This window comes from Chionomys nivalis, chromosome 13, assembly GCF_950005125.1.
Source record: "Chionomys nivalis chromosome 13, mChiNiv1.1, whole genome shotgun sequence".
NCBI lineage: Eukaryota > Metazoa > Chordata > Mammalia > Rodentia > Cricetidae > Chionomys > Chionomys nivalis.
Window position 1 is genome coordinate 17,967,551 of NC_080098.1, and position 21,645 is coordinate 17,989,195.

The window sequence follows — 21,645 nt, forward strand, 5'->3', positions numbered from 1 at the left end:
TGGCTTGGGGCCTAAATGACCCTAGGTTCATCAAAGTAGGCCACTGGGCCAACTCTTCCTATCACAGACTGTGGTAACTGCCTTGTTTTTGTTAGCTCGCTGCTTAGTGAAACAACTAAAGCCATGCCCTTATTATGAAGAAGACAACATGAAAAGGGGAGAAGTGGGGCGGGGAGGGCAATAGAAGAGGAGAGGAGGAAGCGGGGAAAAAGTCGTGTCTTTACTTAATTCAAAACAAAATGTAATGTGCACCAGTGACATCCTAGAGTCTGGGGAGATGGAACGGTCCATACTGCCTAGCAGTCTCAACTTACGGCCTTCCTTCAGAAGCAGGCCCCACCATGGATGCTGGGAGGATACCGGGGAAATGCTTTGATTTCAATATTAACTGGAGTCCTGAAAGCAAACCATGCACCAGTCACCAGACAGGCCAGTTATACTTTATTTACATCACAGAGCATATTTCATACTGGGAGCTGCACACAGAAGGCCATAATGCCCTTGCTGTGCTTCTCAAGTGTGTGTGCGTACCTGTGCACGTGCGCACGCACACATACACACACACACACAAGAAGGAAAGAAAAAAATCTCTGCATTAAATTTAGCCCTCAGATTTTTATATATAGAGGTGCCTTTTGCAGCAAGAGGTTGTTACCCAGAAGTTGAAATAATCTGAACAAATATTAAAGCCAGTTTTGACCTGTATTCAGTCAATAGAGAACTAAAGTGTTTATATTTAATTCCTGGAAACCACAAATTAGTATCTGAAATGTGTTAATCTCTCTCTCTTCTTCCTTCCTTCCTTCTTCTTCTTCTTTTTTTTTTTGTTCTTCTTTCTTTTGTTTTCCAAGACAGAATTTTAGTACCCCAGACTTGCCTAAAACTCATTATGAAGCCTAGACTGCTCCTGAACTCATGGGTATCTTCCTGTCTCAGTATCCTGAGTGCTAGGATTATAGAAATTATCCATCATGCCCAGCATCTTCCCAGAATTTTACTGAGAAATCTGTCCTTGAAGGGCGCAAATGAAGCTGGAAGAACAGCAGGTTTCAGAGTCTGCTGTTCTCGGCTGTTCCACTAAATAATGGTATCACTTTAGGTAAGTGGCGTAACCAATCTGAATCTGATTTCCTAACTGTGAAATGAGGGGTTGGAAAGATGAATTACCAATGCAGTCCAAGTTTCAAAGTTTATTCATTAAGGGTACTACCTTAAAATATATGTATTTATACACCCCCCCCCCCCAACACACACACAGTGTAGGAAGATGGTTTTCAGGTTCAGGTTCAGGCCCTTCAACATTTAAGAGAACACCAGGAGAATGGGGTTCGGCTCACACGTTTCTTCTCTGAAGAAAACTTAACAGCTTCTGATGAGCTATTTTCCTCACTTGAAAACTCCACCATTCCCCTGAACTACCACAAAGATCAAAAGGTAAAGACAAGGAAGAGAATACCCCAAAGCACTATCCAAATTATAAAGCACCGTCTAAATGTTTGGAATTATTACGAACTTTGAATTATTTCCCAAATATTTGCTTAGTACCCACAGCCAAATGGACCTGAACTTGTTCTTTTTAAAAAACTAACAATAGGGGGTTGAAGTTTATGAATCAAAACGAGGCTCTAATTTGCTTATAAATGAATTCCTGCACTTGAGACCCGGGATTGTTAAAAGTAGATTGACTACTGCGATTGACATCGGAGCTCATTAGGTTTTTGGAAATGCCCACCAAAGCGATTAAAGCCGCGGGAGGTCCTCGTTAGCCACCGGGAACTGTGACTAGAAACGCCGATTAAAATGAATGGACGTAATACAGTGTGTTAGTCTTCACAGATGGCCTACAGTGAGCATGCCTCCCGACGTCACCACTCCTGTGTGGTCCCCAGGCCCCCTGAACCAGAGCTCACCTGCCACCCACTGCAACCAAAACAATATAGCCAAGTGATGGACCAATGGGATGGCAATCTGAGATAAAATCTTCCGAAGCAGCCACTCCCTTTGGGCTTTGGGGACCCGAGCTCCAGCATAAGGCGACTATGCTTGCATGTGAAGGAGCGGTCCTGAGAGCATGTGGCAAGAGGAGGCTCCCAGCCATGCAGTCCCTGTGAACTCAGCCCTGTGGAGGTACCAGGAAGCTGCATGGCCACCTTCAATGTTTTTGTTCCACAGAGATCCCAAAGGACTGCAAGCTCAGCTCCACATGACTCAGTAGGGCACGGTACACCTAGAGAGTTGTGGGAGATAATAAAGCGGCTATTGTTTGAAGCCTCTGGTTTAAAGTATCACTGTGGACCGAACCTTGCATCTTTCCCCAGGCCCAATTGTAAAATGGAATCCTCATCACTAGTGGTGGCGGTAGGAAATTGTGATCATGGAAGCAGAGTCCTCTGTAACGAGACCAGTTGATTTCCGAGCTTCATTGCCCCCGTTACCATGTAGAGACAGAACAAGATGATAGGCCTTTTATGATCCACAAAGAAGATAAAAATCCGCAAGGACTGTTTTATACTTTAGGCTTCTAGTACTATGAGGTCGCATGTGAGACTGCATTTCTGTCGTATAATACAGAAAGTCTGTGATACTTTGTTCCTGTACACCACACGGATGGAGACAGGGAGCATGCCATTCTGCAAGAGATAACATATGTGGAGGGCAATGCTGAATAAGTAAATTTTAAAAAGGTTTAATCAAGCTACATATCAAGAATTCCAGCTCTGACGAGACTGAGGGCAACCTGGGTTGCACAGCAAAAGCTTGTTGCAAAAACCAAGACATATCAACGAAAGAGTTGGAAAATATTTCAAATCAGAAGAATAAAAATGTTATTCAAATTAAGTCATATTTATAAATTTTTCCTACTAATAAAGAAGATTAGTTGAATGCTGGATGTGGAAAAGGGGTGGGATATCTTTTCTGATAAGTATTTTTGTTATTCAATTCTTATGCCATCCCATTGATAGAAAAGGTTAGCTTTGTACAGTTTTGCTTGTGTTATATCAATTTTAAATATTGCAAATTACATTAAAAATAGAAATGGGGGACTGCAAACATATTTCAGCAATTAAGAATACTTTATTCTTGCAGAGAGCCTGGGCTTTAGTTCTTAGCACCTGTATGGTGGCTCATGACCATCTGTAACTCTACTTCCAGGAGATTTGGTGCCATCATCTGACCTTCTTGGGCACCAGGTACACATGTGCCACACATACATCCATGCAGGCAAAACACTCAAATACATAAAATATTTTTAAAATTAAAAACCATAAAATACAGACATCAATGCAGTGCCATCTAAGAGTTTGAGAGATCTGTCCATTGCATACTATCTAAATCAGCTTAGTATCTAAATCAGTAACACTTTCTAATTTCTTTATGGTGAAAATGTCAAGATCCTTTTTTTCAAGCTCTTGAAACACACATTAGATTCTGCTGTCTCAATCACACTGTTATGCAATGGCACCCACAGCTTCTGGACCTCATCTCACTGTAGCCTAGACTTCAATATCAGTGTGTTTCCTTCCCTCTAGTCTCCCCAGTCTATGGTGACCACCCTTCTAATCTCAACTTCCACGAGATCTATTCCTTTATATCCTATATACAAGTGAGATCTAGTGGCGTTTGTCCTTGCTCTTGGCTTTAACATAATGGCTCCACCTCTGTTGACACAAAGGACAGGGATTGGCTCCTTTCAATGCCTGGCTAGTCCTCTGATTCTTCTGGGCTTGCGTGTGTGAGTTTCACTGAATGTCCACATACATCTGGGTACTTAGGACTTTCCTTCATCCATTGATCACTTAGGTTGTTTCTGTATCTCACTTATTACAAATAGTGCTGCCAGAAAGATGGGGTACTGAGATGGCTCTGACATCTTGACTTAACTTTCATTGAATATGTGCCCAATGGTAAGATGAATGTTCATTCTAGTCTTGGGTTTACTCGTGTGTTTTCCATCATGGTTGACTAATTTCTATTTCACCAACAGTAAACAAGAGCCCCCTTTCCTCCCCATCCTTGCCAGCTCTTGTTCGGTCTTTTTGATAATAGGTATTCTCATTGGAGAGAGGTAGTACTTTATTATAATTCACTTGTATTTCCCCGAGGATTAGTAATTAGGAGACATTTTTTCATGTATCTATTAGCAACTTGCACATCACGTTTTGAGAAATTCCAGTTGAGTTCTAGCACACACTTTCAATCAAATCTTTCCCATGTTCAGTTCCTTATACATTCTGGGTATCAACCCCTATCAGACACACAGCTTTCAAATACGTTCTCCTTTTAAATAAACTTTCTCTTTCTTATGCTGATAAGTTTCCTTTGCTATGAAAATGATGTCAACCCACTTGTAAATGTTTGCGTTTGTTCTGTGCTTTTGGAATGTAATAAAAAAAAATGTCCTCCTATTTCAGTATCCTGAAGAATTTCCCTGTATTTCCTAATTTCAGGCCTTACATTTCCGGGTGCTCTTTGAATGAGGGGAGAGAGGGATCCACTCTGACTCCTCTACAGGGGCATCTGGTTCTCACAGCACCATTTACAGAAGACTTTCTTTTCCCCAGTACACACTCTCAGCAGCCTTGAGGAAGAGCAGCTGGCTGTGGACGCGTGGGCTTCCAGGCAGGCTCTCACAGTGGTCTGTTTGTCTGCTGTATGCGAGTACATGCCACTGTAATTACTGTGGTTTTGTACTGTATGAAACCAAGCAGTGTAATGCCTCCTGCTTTGCTCTTTTTGTTCAGGACTGTTTTGGTAATTGGTCTTTTTTTAGAGACACCTTTTTTAAGGTCCATGTCTATTTTGAAAGGGGTTGCACTGACTGGACAATTTTGAATAGTATGAACATATAAAAACATTGTTGTAGTTTTTAAGAGACATGCTATATTACAAACAACTTTCAAGGAGGGGTACGACACTATGTAAATCCCCCCTCTTTATTTCAAATAGCTGTCCCAATGTTCCATTGATAGATAAGGACATTTATTTGGGATTGTCGCCACCAGTTAAGACTCCAAACATGACAGGAGGAAAGGCTAGGCCATTTCAGTTTGCTGTGAACATTTCTAAAGAATAAAGATACAGATCACTGAGGAGGCTCAGCAAAGAAAGCCACTTGCTGCCAAACTTCATGTCCCCCAGCTGATCTCTGGGGCTCGTGAGGTAGGAGATATCAGATTTCTAAACATTGTCCTCTGAACTCCACTTGTGCGCTGTGATACATGTATGCACACACAAAGAAATAAAACGTACTGTGTAATGTACAAAGTTGTTTAAAAGTCTGTCATTATAAGATCCTAACTTTTATCATCATCAGCAGCACCAAATGACTGCCAGTAGTTTCCATGGGTAGAATCTCGCTCCACTCATCAGAAAAAAGCAGTATATTGGAAATGGTAACTTAGTCCTTACGAGTTGGCAGAAGTGCTGACGCTGCAGGGTTCCTTCAGAAACGTCCCCTTGGGTGACAGTCACAACAAATCTGCCATTTCATTGAGTAGTTTATGATGATAAACACCACCACAATGAAGGCAGGAATGCCACAGTCCCTCTTTCTGAATGCCTCAGAAGTGAAAGCTCCTCAGATTCAAAGAAAAGCACTTAGGCAATATTAGCTAAATCACGGTCCGAAATGTGTTACTCTGATGTTAGGAATCTGTTTTAAGGAGATGTCTAGGCACATGCAAAACATTGTCATACAATGATTTCATTCTGTCATTATCTAGAACAGCACCAAGGTCTTGAGAGCAGAGGAAATGAAGTAGTGGTTAAGTGCACTGGGGATTCTTGCAGAAGACCCTGCTCTGTTCCCAGCTCCAGCCTAGGGAGACTCACAACTGCTTGTAACTTCTAAGCCTCTTCTTTCCTCTCTAGGCACTGAGTGAACATTAGACACATAGTCAGGCACACATACACATTAAATAAATGTATTTTTTAAAAGCAACAAAAATACCTTAGAAGAGAATGGTGATATATACTATGGAATTTTGTATAATCAGTGAAAAAATTTTCAAACAGTATTTTCTGTGTGTGTGTGTGTGTATGTGTGTTTGGTGTGGTATGTGCATGGGTATGCATATGTGTAGGCACAAGTATGTGAGTGCACATTCGTGTAATGTATGTGCATGTACATGTGTAGGCACAAGTGTGTGAGTGCACACTCGTGTAATGTATGTGCATGTACATGTACATGTGTAGGCACAAGTGTGTGAGTGCACACTCGTGTAATGTATGTGCATGTACATGTGTAGGCTCAAAGTCAATAGTCATTCTCTATTACTCTTCTACCTTATTTTCTAAAACAAGGTCTCCCAGTCAAATCCAGAGGTCACAGACATAGCTAGTCTCACTAACTTGCTCCATCTCTTTTTTTTTCTGAGACCAGAATTAAAAAGTGGTCTACCATGTCTACCCAGCATTTACATAGGACTTGGGATCTGAACTCTGAGCCTCATGCTTGTACAGTTAGCAATGTCATCACTGAGACATCTCCTCAGTCCACATTTTCAAAGAATACTTACTCACTTAGAAAGATGATCGTACTGTAATATGAAAGGGCAAAACAAATGGTACTAAGTATGATAAATGCATGCCCAGTGTATGCATCTGCATGAGAACTTAAAACTAGACATACTGAAATACTGTGTTGACTGTAGGCTCGTAGAATAAACAAAGATAGTTCATATTTTTCTCAAAACAACAAAATTTTCCCTAGCTTTTTATGTTTATTTTTTATATTTATAATCAGTAAAAGAAAATAAAACGGGAAAAGATCAACACCTATACTAAAATCACATGTAAAAATCAAACAGTTTAACCGCCAACATAAACCAAAGGCCGACAGTGATAAATGATCCCAAGAGCCATTCTTGCCTGATGTTCTGTATTGTCTCTTATGCAATATTTCACACCGAATCCAGACCTTTCCAGTGGCTGTGGGTCAGTCTGATTAAACTCAAGTGGTTTCACTGAGTATTCCAAGGTCAGTAGACTGACCTTGGAATCAGCTTGACATGAAAGTCTGAGACTCAGGGTGCAAATTCTGGAGCCTAATCACAAATTTGGAAAATATCCAAGGCTGTGAGAATTCTTTCTTTTTCTTCTAAAGGACAGATGATAAAAAATAGTTTTAACTTGTTTATCACACATTTTAATCAATTTCTGACTCTAATATAGACCACCATCACTTTTCTGAAGCTATTTTTTAATTTCCATATTATTTTTTTCTTATATCACAATCAACTCAATCAGGAGCCATGATTCTACTTGAATACACTCCTGTGTGGACCTAACAGTAGAAATGGGGGGGCTGTTAAGGAGATATTTTCGAACAAAATTATTAGAAAAGATCAAGTGTAAATGAAAAAGAGAAACCAAGCAAGAAAAATCTCAAGTCAAGACAAGGACCACAGAGAGCACCTTGCCTAAGGATGAGGCACCCTTGATAGATGAGCAGAAAAACAAAAAGAATGATAAAGGAACAGTTGTTGGAGAGTTGATAAAGATATATTTATCACCCACTATGTACTAAGCAGACAGAGAACGGGAGATTTGATGAAATGCAAGAGAGGCTTCTATCCTCACGCAGATGCCAAGAGACAACAGCAGTGACTCCTCTCCATTTTCTCTGCCATGTTTACAGAGTTCCTTCCAAGAGTCAAGCGCCCTTACAAGCCCATTACTTCTCTTTAGTTAACTATTGCTAATGCTTCCGGGTTGCTGTGACAAGAGGAAAGTGAGGCCAAAGAAATTGAAGAAATTTGCTCCAGGGCTGGCCAGATGAATTAGGGCCCATTTTGAAGAATGGCGGTATTAATTCTGAAGAGTAGTTCACAGAAAGTTTGCTCATAGTTAACCAGAGGTTAGCCTATGATGAACACCGTAGCAGCCTTACCAAATGATCATTCTGTGTCAAATGCAGCCCTTGGTACTTACACGGTATTCAGAGTTAGCCCCCATACAGTTTACATGTCTACATCCTCTCTGATACCACGCCTATGAATGCATAGGTAACTGGTTTTAATTCATCCTTTCCTCCTAATCTTGCTGTAGGAAATCTATCCCAGTGGGAGCCAGCATCACGTCACATTAGGCATGGACTAAGGTGAGAGCCTTTGATGGCTTTCCCATCTTTGCGGCCCATCTCGTCAAGCTTTCTGGAATGCAAACACATACCATTCTCTGCCTGAGTCCTGCTAACTTTAAAAACAAGTCTCTTAAAATAGACTTTCTTTACTGTGTGTGTGTGCGTGTTTGTGTGTATGTGTGTGTGTGTGTGCAGTTGTTTACAGAAGTCAGAAAAGGACATCAGATCCCCTAAACTAAAGTTAGAGACAGCTGTGTTGCTTAATATGGGTGCTGGGAGTTAAACTCTGGTCCCATGAAAGAACAGCAAGTGCTCTTAACCACTGATCCATCTCTCCAGGCCCCCAAATAAATCCTAATCTAGAGTTTGATAGTTTCCCCACCTGCAGCCCATATCTATGCTCTGGTCACCAACCCTAAACTCCCTAAGCTACCTGCTTGCCTTTGGACTTCACAAATTCTCACCTGGTTCGATGTTTTAAGTGTTTGTCTCCCTCTTTCAAATCAATTTGTAAACTCAGCTCATTCATATCTGTCATCCTTCCTGGTTAGCCTGCCTGACCTTTACAACAGGGGTTGGGCGTTGTTTCTAATCAAAAGCTTCTCTGATATTTCTTCACATTGTTCAAGCAATCTGGGTAGTGTGCTGGTTTTAGGTACTAGGATAACATCTCAACAATGTACTTCTGTTTTATTTTTCTATTGTATGTTGACCTCTGCATTCATATCTATATCTTATCTGTCCTCATCTCTCTTCAGTGCCTGCACACAGGAGCAATTGGTATCAAGATGATTTTGCTATAACCAAGCTGTAGTCTAGAAATGGCTTACATTAAGGAAACATAAGGAAAAAAATTTTATTAAAGCCCAAATAAAAAAAATATGAATAGATATAGACTTAGGATCAGAAAAAAGGTGTTGTAAGCTGACTGTGATGGTTTTTAATCCTAACAGTTAGGTGAGACAAGGTCTGGAGTTTGAAACCAGCTTGGCAACATCATCAGCTCTAGGCCAGCCTGAGCTATACCTGCACCAAATATACCCTATCTCAAAATAAAGAAGACAAAACAAAACAAAAGCACCAAATAAATAAATAAAAACTCCAACATAAATATATAGTCCTCAGATGTTAAAAGCTGTTAATAAAACATCACACTTTTTAATGAGTATTTAATATAACTCGAACAATAGATAAATCTCAGGTAATAGATTCTCTTTGTTGAGAATTACATTATTTTCCTGAATCATAATGTCAAAAAATATTTAAAAGCAAGGAAAATGTTTTCCACCAGTTTCTGGGTGACAGATTTGAAAACCAGGTTTGTTTCTTCAATTTGCCTGTATCTCCACACTCCAGGCTTGGAAGACAGTGAACACAACTTTCTAGCTTCTTCTTCTGTGCCCCACACAATACTATATGGGGATACATGACTTTTGTACACTTAAAAATAACAGCAAGTGACTTCATCCCGACTCCCAACTAAGTTGGTGAAAGCCAACTGTAAACCAGAAAAGCACGAACACCAAGTAAAGTCACAGCGGCGAGGCCTGGCCACCGTGATGATTTTACCGAGAGAAAAATGAAGCAGTGACTCAGGCTTATGTTTCTTGTGTGGATGTGGACGGGGGTGGGTATGCGTACACGGGGGTGGGTATGCGTACACGGGGGTGGGTATGCGCACACGGGAGTGGGTATGCGCACACGGGGGTGGGTATGCGCACACGGGGGTGGGTATGCGCACACGGGGGTGGGTATGCGCACACGGGGGTGGGTATGCGCACACGGGGGTGGGTATGCGCACACGTGCATTTGGCGGCAGTGGCTGATGCTGCTGGTCTTCCTCCATTATGTTTTACCTTCGTCTTTGAGACTGGGTCTCTCACTGAAGCTGAGGCTCACTGATTAGGCAAGAATGGCTGGCAAGTATGCCTTGGGGATCTGTCTGTCCCCACATCTCCAATACTGTGACTACATGTCTATGCTACTGCCTGACTTTTTTATGTGGGTGCTTGGGTGTGAACTTGGGACCTCGTGTTTGCACGGCAAGCACTTTACTGACTGAGCCATCTCTCAAATGCCCCTCAATTCATGTTTTTCAACATATTGAGTCTAGACCATCCACGGTAGTATCTTTTTAAAGGCAGTTTAATTTTTAAAGTCTTCCTTGAAGCACAGCTTCAATTGCACAACTGTGTATTAAAAGATACTTCCTATAAATTCTTCCCACATCCTTTAATTTGAAGTTGAGATTAAAAAGGCTTGAGATTTGCTACTCTGCTTAGCTAATTTAGAGTTTAATAAGCAACCAGTGACAGCTACATGGTTTTAGACAGTTAGGCTGAGCCTATTTAGTGTAAAAAGGAAAAAAAAAATACAAAGACAAACAAAACAAAACAACAGCAGGGTAGTTATACAGAAAAAGGTCCAAGAGACAGAGCAGGGCACATTAGAGATGGTGTCAGCCTTCTTCTAGCCCTTGTCCTCTCGATCTGGTAGCCTGGCTACTTTTTAACTGGACAGTTGTGGGACAACCAACATAGCACGCTTGAAGAAGGGGAGAAACTAGTTTTACTATTAACTACAAGAGTTGATTTCTGCTCTCAGAGATGTAGATGCCAATGCTGAGCTATTACTGTGATTGACAGCTAACAGGCACTCAATAACCAGAGAACTAATATTTAGTCTTGTGTTTTCCATCCTTCAGTTCCATTGCTATGGAATGCATTTTAGGCATATGCTCTCCTTAGTATTGTGCTGCCATGTAGCCCTGGAACCCATCATTACTAGTCTTAAGACAGGAAACTGTGCTATAATTTATATCAGACACCTTGACATCTAAGTTCAGAAGATACAGGAAGACAACATGAGGAAGCCAAGATTTTCAGGGCCACACAATTTTTACCTGAATACATTTCAACTCAATGTAGTTGATGTTTGCCAAGGATCTGCCATGTTCAGTGGACGATATTAAGGAAAATGAAGATGAAAAGGTGACAAACTAGGAAGCCACAGCACCCATGACACAGTGTTAGCACATGGTGAACACCAATGAGAGGTCAGTTGGTTTTCCATATTGACAAGATATTCATGAGATCATGGATAATGGCGACACCAGGAAAGAGGTGCAAGGCAGACATCCTGTTGGGCATGCCTGGGCAGCAATCGCCAACATGAAAAATACCAAGAAGGATTCCTGGAGTAGGAGAAGGAACCTGACATGGGCAAGAAAAGGCATATTAGGACTTGCAAGCATCCTGGAAGGCCTCATGCATGGACTGCATGACTAGATCATTATGAAGCACAATGACACATAGGCATGGCCCAAAATGAGCCCTGCATTAGAGTGATAACTGAACGGGCAGTGCAGGGCATGGACCAAACCCTGGAGAGAGGAACTCAAGAGTGAAGAGTTAGGAAAAGAAACGAAAGGATCTGTCTTTGTACCTCAAGAGACATTTCAGGGTAGATTCCAACTTGGACAAGCACTCTCTTCTTTTTCCTGTAGTAGGGAAAAGTGTTAAAAAGATTACCATATGAGAACAAACTGCTAAGTCTTGCAAGCTGACTCAAACCAGCATTACTTGAATACTTAGCTGATCTCTGAAACATATCACTTAGTGATGACAAAAGTTAAATCACTTAGAAAGACCAAAAAGACCCCAGCAATCCAACTCTGAATTCTTAAAACCCAGTCATTTATATAGCACTGTCCAAATGAATGTATTTTCATAAAACCCTGGGTTATAGCTCCAGTTTTCTATAGAGCTAGTTTCATTACCTTCAAGAGATCACTGAGCATCAAAATAGTTATTTATAATAATAATAATTTCAGGTCTTTCCCTGAAGACCTTAAGACACTCTGCACACTTTAATTAAGTCTCTTAATGTCCAGGACAAGCAGGCAAGGGACGGAGGTGAGTCATCGAAAAGGACCCAGCAGTGGAAGACTAGACCGCAGGATGTGCTCTGAGATGAAATCCACTGATTATTGCTCCCATTTCAGCAATGAGGGGACGGAGCTCCTGTTCAGACAAGGGTGAGGAACTACAGTTCATTTTCACTGAAGGCAGAACACACTGCTGTGGCCTCTGGAAGCATCCCCTGGGAGACCTTCAAAAATAGTATCACACCCATGACCTCTGAGGTTTGTCTTTTCAGAGTCGACCAACATTTATTAAAAAAAGAAAAAGACCTAAAATGTGTGCCAAAGAAAATATACATCATTTTGCTCTTGGAAAGGAAATAGAAGACATGAATCCCAACATGTTGTGGTACATGACATGTAACTGCTTATGGGAAGGGTCTTAAATACCCCTTTTCCCTATAACAAAATACCAGACGGAAAAGAATATACAGGAGTGGAGATTCATTTTGACTCCTGATTTCAGAAAACTTCCTTCATGGTTTCTTGGTCCTGTATGCTTGGGTAGATCATCAAGGCGGCAGAAGTACATGGCAGAGAGTGACTCTTCACCATACTGCACTGATGGTGCTGGGGGGCGCTGGAGGAGGCAGGGCAAACTGTAACTTCAAGTTACTTCTCACTCAGTTTCACTTCCTACATTTTCCCACCACCCTTTAGCACCATTACATTATGAATCCTACAAGGAATTAATCCGCTCACTGTGCCAAGGCACGTAAGACGTACTGTCTCCAGGAAGTCCCTCACAGACATCTCCAGCAGTGTGTTCCACCAATCACCTATGCAATACTTAATCCAGTCAAGTTGTCAACCAGGACTAACCAGCACAAGCAGCTTGTGTGACTCCCCTGTCTAGAGTAGTTCTTATCTTCCCTCTATCTCTTGTTAACTTCGGCTCCAGAGAGATGAATGGGTTCTCTCTAGTCGTTAGGGGCTATGTTAGGAGTAGGATTGATTATGTTGTTGATACGTTGCTGATTATAAGACTAGATATCGAAAAACCTACGGCATTGTTTGGTTGTGGCTTAAATGTACACCCCTAGGATTGGGAGCCTGGTCCTTACTATGGAAATGTAAGGAGTGTAGAGCTTAAGAGATGGAATCTAGTGAAAAGAATTGGCTTATTGTGGATTCTGCCCTTGGGGCCAAGTGAGGAGTTCTCTTGGGATCCAGGTTAATCTGTATATGATGGTTATGTCACCAAGTAAGTCTGGCCCCTTCCTAGTCTCTCCGGCTTTCTCTCTGACTACAGATCTTTCCCTGTTAGAATGATGTCATGTCACCCAAATGATGTGACCATCACGGGCATTCATGCCCAAACTAATTGGGTATGTTGTCATGCTCCTGAACCTCTAAAACTACAAGCTATGTAGACTTATTTCTTTTACAAATCACCCAGTTTCAGTTGTTTTGCTATAATAACAGGAAAATGGATTATTGCAGACTAGAAAATGGAACAAGTCCTTCCTTTTACTTCTTCCCTTGCTATACTGGTATAGACTCTAATTCAGTCTATGAAGAACAAACTTATGCACACTGTCATATACAATCTTGTATAAATCAACTAATTTCTCATAAAGAAACTTAAGAACCGCTACTGTTTCATCAGACTGAGAGCATTCACTCAATCCAGCTCCCCCTAATGTCCCAGGAGAAAATTGTGGCTTCCAGGGAAATAAAGCCCTCAGTCAAAAAGAAAAAAAAAAACGTTATTGTTTTGTGACAATATTTTTTTTCACCACCAGGGTCTTTTAAAAAAAACCAGAGATACAAGCAATGAAACTTTATGGCACCATTTTGACATGAAATGGATGCAGCATCCTAAAGACTGACTGTGTGTACTAAGTTACCACAACAATGAGAACACAAAACCCAAAACCTGGCTGGGAATTTGTGGAACCACAAGCTTAGAGAAGATCTGCTTCCAGAAGGATGCTACCAATTGTACAGGAAAGAAATTAGGTGGCAGAATCTGCTTATCCTAAGAGAACACGGCACCTGATACAGGAACGAATTTGGAAGAAAGACGAGCATTTGATGTACTACAAGTGTTTGTTTTATCAAGAAAGCGAGAAAGAAAGGAAATGGAGCTGGGTAGGTGGGGAGGTGGGAAGGATCTTGGAGAAGCTGAGGGAGGAGAAACCAGAGTTAGGGTTTTCCAGGGATTACAGATGGCCCAGCAGAATGCATCCTGATCCTAAAAAACCCAGCATCTGAGCCTGGAGACTCACAACCACCTGTACCTCACTCCAGCTCAGGGGATCCAACACCCCTTTCTGGTCTCCCTGCATGTGCACACGCGCATACACACCTTTAAGAGAAAGGTTTATTGGGCAAATTATTCTATCTTGTGCATTTCTATTACTGCCTCCTAAGTTCCTGTAAATCATGTATTCATTTATTAATATTACTGGACATAATTATTTAGCTTCATTTTTAAACAATTATTAAGCAGAAAGTTCCTTTAATTACAGATTAAAATACAGTTTATCAAAATTGCCATAATACCCAAGGACTATAATTTTAATCTCTTTTTTGAGATTTGATTTATGTCTGTAACTTTAAGAATTTTACTCAGTTTCTTGAATAAAAAGTCATTTTAAGTCAAATCACAAATCTACTGCCAAAACATGTCAGATGCTGAAATGCCATCCAAGCAAAGTATGGTTTTGAATTTAGATCAATGATTTTAAAGCAACTACAATATTGGATATTTTTATTAAATATTTAAAAAGTTGTGTTTACAATGAAGATGTTGAAGTTTCAGTTAATGTTAAATACTATATGCCCAAGAGCTTTTAAGCTGAAAGGAACCATGAGGGTCCTTCAATTCCATGTCTTTGTTTTACAGATGTGAAAACTGAATCCTCTCTATTTCAAAGGTCCAGGATTCTAAACCAGAACTGAGTCTCTTAACTTCTCAACCTCATGATTGCTTTATTAAGCCATATGAATATCACAATGAATTCCCATGGTCTTCTTTAATATGGAAGTGTATCCCTTTTCCTAATTACAAAAACAAGGACTTTAGTAATTTAGATTCACCTACTTAATTTGGTTGTTGCAAGAAGCAATAATAAAAATAACCCTAAAGCATACAGCATAGCTAAATGCAAACCAGATGCTTAATAACAAAAACCCATCTCGACTATATTTAAACCAAGAAGCAATAACCACTTGGAGTCATAATTAGGAATGAGCAGAGAGGAGCAACTCCGTGTCCCTGTAACACCCGAGCAAGCTAACACGGCTGCATATCTAAGAGGCTCTGTGGCTCCTAAATGTTCCTACTTTTCCATAATCCTGTTTTGTGTTTACCTAAGCCACGTAACAATTATGGATTGGATTGAGACCGAATTTAGAAGTGAGCGCCTCCTCACAGGAGCCACAGTTCCTAAGCAGGAGGCAGTGTTAAGTAAGTGCCTCTGTTGTCACTGATACACCCCGAAGAATCCACCTGCACGTCTCCTGTAGGAGAGCAGAAGCGCTGTCAAGCATCATTTACTAACAGTAAAATATGACTTCCTAGGTGACATGCGAGATTGTCTAGCCTGAGCTGACCTTTAAAAAAAAAGACAAACAAAAATTTACCAACTAGATTGTCTTGGATAAGAAATTGATTCTGCAAAGGGAAAGAGTAGGGAGTATCAATAATTAGAAAAGTGTTGTAAATACAAATTTTGAGCAAAGGTGAGTATAGAAAATAGGGCTATGAGGGAAGGTCTGTAATAAAATGCATGTCTAACATGCAAAACTCCCTAGTTCCATCTCCAGCATCAGGGTGGGTGGGGGTCATCTCTGGGGATGGGATTTTCCTGTAAAAGCAATTTCTTAGAAACTCCTTTTTTCCCCCTTTGTTCTTATCTTTTTCAAATATGGATCATTTTGGGGTTAGGGGTATTCTACCTAGTATGCCTGAGATTCTGGGTTCAATCCACAGAACTTAAAAATAGGAAAAAAAAGTATAAGCAAACACGATTTCTTTTGATTTCCTATACACATGAATATATGCACGTATGCAATTTTTATGTGAGAAATAATTTGCTTCAGTCTTTTCTACTTGGCAAAGTAAAGTATGACGTTCGCAAAAGAAATGAAACAAGAGAGTTGGGAACGTGAGTTGGTGGTAGTGACAGCATGGGAACCGGAGCCAGTACTTTAGATTGGATTCTTGATCCCACTTCTTGGAGATGCTCTCAGGGTGGAGGGGGGCACTCCATGCAGTTAGCACTAAAAGGCAGGGTTGAAATGGGCTTCTAACCATTTTTAAGCTTATACTCAACATGCATTCTTTCTTAAAGCCTACAGTTTTCCTTTCTGAATTGCATGTCTCCATCTCAAATTTAAACAAGCATTGCTGTCAGTGTTTAATTACAATTTAATGGAAATAGTACTTGCATTCCAATTAGCTTTTAGTTTTCACATCACGAATATGCATCCAAGTTATTGTGTCATTATAATCTCATGTTATAATGGCTTCATAATGCAAGTCCCTGCAGGGTTGAATTAGTAGTTTCCTATGGTAATCGCCCATCACTATAATATCATAATCACATAAGCGCAGTCCCCTCATGCTCTGCCGCAATCATTCTGACATTGTAAGAGCATTTTAATAGTATTAGCATAGATTCTCTAGAGAAATCATCTCATTGTCACTGCATTGCCACACAAGATTAATTGTGATGGAGCCAAGTCGTTGTGGTATACGAGCTTCAAAAGGGAAGAGTGATGCTCAGCAATATGGAGTTCACCTCCTCCAAAGGTCAGGGCTTTCTGCAATAGGTCACCAGACAGACCTTGACTCAATATTCATCCTTTCCTAAGATGTTAGGGTTGGGGTTTGTTCGTGAGGATTCAAACAATAGTGACACACTGGGTCAGCGCCTTTCTGGCAGTAAAAGTGAAAATAGACATGGTTCCTATCTGACTGGGTGTGCATTGAATGATTTCATGAAAATTAATGTACTCTGAAGAGATTGGCAATACCTAGAGGCTGGGTACTACTGAAGAACTGATTGTTGTTTAGCGTTGAGGATGAAGCCCAAGGCCTTCTGCATGCTAGGCAACTGCTCCATCACTAAGGTACATCCCCAACTAGAAGGAATATCTAATAACTAGGAAAGGAGCTGAATAGAGTAAACATGATCATTTTGGCAGAAATGGAATGAGTGTAATAAGCATCGGGATGGTTTCTTTGTATTCACTAATTCTGGGAAAAGAAGAGAACTCTAGCAGAATACATGGCCCCAGTAGCACCTAAGCACAGACTAGAAGCAGTGCCATAGGTTGAAGACTCATGTTGGAGCATAGTCCCTCATTTAAAAATATGGAAATGGGCTTAAAACCTTTACAAGTAGGGGCCTTGTTGGAGGTGACCAGTCACGACCATCCTGAGAGGGGACTAATGCTGGCTGATCTTATGGGACGAATTGCATCTCCCAGAAGTAGGTTAGTGTCTGTGAAAGTGGATTATTTAAAAGGGGCTGGAGAGATGGCCCAATAGTGAAAAGCACTTACTATTCTTAGAGGGGGCCCAGGTTTGGGTCTCAGCACCGACACGGAAGCTCACAACTGACAGTAACTCCTACTGCAAGAGTATCTAATGCCTCCTTTTGACCTCCACAGGCTTCTGCATACATGCAGTGCACATAAAAACACTCCCAGGCACACACCTCCACATTAAGTCAATCAATCAATAAATCAAGCAAGCAAGCTAATCTTCCCCTAACTCTTCGCTTTTATATTACACACACACACACACACACACACACACACACACACACACACACACAGTAACATAGCCCTCTCCAGACTCTGCATCCATGCTGTTTGGGCTCTGTAGTTACCAGTGTCACAAGCCAAATAAACTTTTATTTTTTTAATTTTATCTTTATGCTCCTTTAGTATTTTCCACACAGAGAATGAAAGCTGCATTGTTCTGGATTGATTGCTCAATGAAGAAAGGGCACAGCTTTCCTCATGCTGCTTCAGATCAAGCACCAGGAGGAAGAGAGTCCAATAGAGAAAAATGCTGCCTATCCCCCTGTAGTTTCCTTGGTTTCCTGAGTTGAAACCACAGTGTAAAATGACTATCATCGTGTCAATGACAAATGGCACACATGGCAGGGACTGGCAGGATATTGTGTTCATTGGAGGGGCCTCTAATCTCCCAGTATTCTCGGGGGACCCCACAGGAGAATTGCAAACAGATTCTCATAACTCATGAGGAATTTTCCCTGCTCGATGTTGAAGTGGGAACGACGTCACAGCGGCACTTAGCGCCATGCCTGGCCCAAAGCAGGCATTCTATAAATGTTTATGGATGGATGAATAAATTAACTTGACTGGAAAGAATGTGCGGGTTTCAGAGCCACTGTGGGTCTGAAAGCACAGGGAACAGATTTGAGATATGTAGTCTCTGCTGACATTAACAGTAGAATAGTTACCAACTGGCACTGCTTGTCTTCTTGGTCATGGCACATTGCAGCCTTCTGAGGGACCTGAGGGACAGTGATTGTAGCATTCTGAGGGATGGTGGTGGCTAATTTCCCTTTCTGCGATTGTGTGCACCCAGAAGACTCCAGAATCACTCTAAGACTCCAGTTTCCAAAAACAACAAAAAAAAAAGCAGTAACACTTTTTAAATTGGAACACAGTAAGGATAAAGATATATTCTCTAAGTACTCAAAGTTACTTTTACCAACAAGCTGCAGAGCAATATAAACCGATTACATAAACAGAATTAACTGTCCTTCCTTTGAAGCTATTTTTAACTTCATAGGTAGTCTTTACAGCCCTTGCCACTCTATTCTGCTTTGGGTTCTTGTATAGGCATCCTGTGAAATTTAATCTCATTTCCTGGCTAATTCTTTCCAGTAAATTCATCTCATGCATTTTTCATAATGTACTGGTATAAAAATGTGCTTTTATTACACTTGGTTATCAGTTTTTAGCATTTGCTCTATTACTAGATATGATAGCAAGTTAAAAGAATCAGTAATTCGGGGGGACTCATAAGATGGCTCAATGAGTAAAGGTGCTTACCCCAAAACCTGAGGGCCTGACTCTGACCCCTAGAATCCACATAGTGGGGCAGAACTGACCATGGGAAGCTATTCTCTGATATCCACATGCATGCCATGCAATGTTCATACCCACAAACATACACATACACACATAACAAATAAATACATGCAATTTTCTTAAATCAATAATTTAGGATGTTTAAATCCATAAATAGTCAATGGAAGAACAGAAATCACATTTATTATGTATAATATATCTTGCCATTTAGAATGGAAATAATTCCTGATTTATTAGATTAATTTCCTAATTTAATAAGTTATGGTATATAAGATATATTAAATGATAGTGATGAAATATCTTGAATGTTAGCAAAAGTTACTGTCAATTTAATATACTTAGTCAATATCTTAGTCAGGGTTTCAATCCCTGTGATGAAACATCCTGCTCAAAGTCAGATGAAGAGAAAAGAATTTATTTGGCTTGTTCATCATCAGAGGAAGTCAAGACAGGAACTCAAGTCAGGGCAGGAACTTAAAGGCTGGAGCTGATGCAGAGGCCATGGAAGGGTGCTGCTTACTGACTTGCTCAGGTTGCTTTCTTATAAAGACCAGAACCACCGGGGGTGGCACCACCCACAATGGGCAGGTCAGTACAACAGCAATCACCAACTAAGAGAATGCGCTATAAGCCTGCCTACAGCCCAATGGAGATATCTCAGTTGAGGCTCCTGTCCGGTAACTAACTTGTGTCAAGCTGACATAAAGCCAACTAGCACTACCAATAGATATGAGAAAACGGACACAGATTGGGAAAATAATGGTCTTCTGAATACAACACGATTTCACCCAAGAAGAATGAAATCTGGAACTTTAACAACTCCATAATCATTATAAAGAAAGTTACTATGCTAAATGAGGTCCTTGTCTCTGGACCTCAGTCTATGGACCTCAGTTTTCTCATTAACAAAATGAAAAAGTTTAACAAGGTGATTCCCTTGTATCTTCCAGATCCAAGTTCTAAGGTGGTATCTGAAGAGGAATTTTGTATGTGCCTCCTATAGCTTTTCTGCAACTTTAATATTTAGACATTAAGAGAATTGGAATAGGAATATTACCAGGTGTGGTGAACCACACCTTTAATCTTAGCACTCAGGAGGTAGACAAGCAGGCAGATCTCTGCGAATTTAACATCAGCCTGATTTACACAGAGTTCCAGGTCAGTCATTGAAACCCTGGAGAGAGAAAGACGGGGGGGGGGGGGGGTGGGCACAGACACAGACAGAAAAAATAGGTATGTATGTAGAAGAAACTGTAAAGCTTCTCTACAAGGAATATGCAGATTACGGACACTAGGAATATGAATGGCAGTAAATTCTCTTTTTTACAGTATGTAATTTTGAGTTACTGTAAACCATAGACTAGTACTGACAGATGAATGAAATCAAATGACTTTATAACCCGGAAGTTCCAGAATGTTAAGTATTTGTTATCCTTACTACTGCTCAAAAGAGTAAAATAAAGCACAGTACTCATGATGGCTTCCACAGCCCTCAAATAAATGTTCCATTGAAGCAGCTCAACACTATTATTTGTCAAGTAACTGTGAGAGTGACCTAGGATCTGCCTACATACATGAGTATGTGTGTATACAGATAAATGAACAGAAATTTCCAATCACTATAGTAGAAACACAGAAACTATTCTGAAGAGTTGGTGTCAACCAAACAACCAATATACACTTTATTATTTAGTGGACACTGATGTACAGTTTTCAAAAGCCAATAATCCACTTTGGTTTTGTTAAGGTTTTAAAAGTGTTGACATATTTCTCATTACTTGTTCAAATTAACCTCAGGTGGTACATGGACATTTTAAAATGTTTTAATCAAGTACTTACTTTATTCTGTTCTAGGAAAAATATAATAAAGACCATTGTGTTTCAAGTTCATATATATTAAGGTAAAGCTTAAGTTAAATAGTGGGTTGTCTGAAAAACAGCATATAAGAATAGCAAATACTCTTGAAGATGATGGGACAGTGAGACAAGTTTCACTGGGATGGGTAAAACTTACATTGTTTGCGAGAATGGAACGGATTGCCAACTGTCTACAACATCTTATAGGTTTCATTTTCAAGCTTGTTAGAGAAGTAACTACCAGCCTTGCCCCTAATTCATCAGAAATATAATCTTGACTCCTAGCTAGGCAGAGAAAGCTATTATCCAATTTCAACTCTCAGACCTGTTTATTGATCCTATAATTGTGGACATTATTTTAAACAATGTTTGTTTAAAGACACATATATGATATATAGTTTAAGAATATGGATGCAGGCATTATTGTCAGACACACTAAGCCACTCTGTAAGCTTTGTAATATTTATAGACTAAAACTCCAATGTTTTGTGCATTATTCTCTGGAAGAAACAACATTTAAGAATTCTCCCATAATGTCTGAGGGTGGGAGTTTAGCACAATTGTAGCCATAGCCCTGAACTTGATCCCTAGCACTAAAAACAAAATCAAACAGAAAAATCAAACAAAAATTGCTGTGTAGCTATTTCATTAAAAACAATAAATAATACAAACTTATTTTGGTTAGATGTTACAAACAAAA

General features: G+C 40.3%; 1 protein-coding gene across 6 annotated transcripts in view; it reads right to left on the bottom strand.

Annotated features, from left to right (window-relative positions):
* Pter (phosphotriesterase related) overlaps nt 1–21,645 on the bottom strand; it is a 62,941-nt gene that overhangs the window by 32,970 nt on the left and 8,326 nt on the right. The window contains exon 1 of one of the 6 annotated variants that reach the window (XM_057787788.1): nt 11,528–11,584. The exons of the other annotated variants lie outside the window; for them this stretch is intronic. The gene's annotated coding sequence lies outside the window, so the exon portion shown is untranslated. Of the gene's footprint in view, nt 1–11,527; nt 11,585–21,645 lie in introns of those variants that run through there. 6 annotated transcript variants of the gene reach the window in all.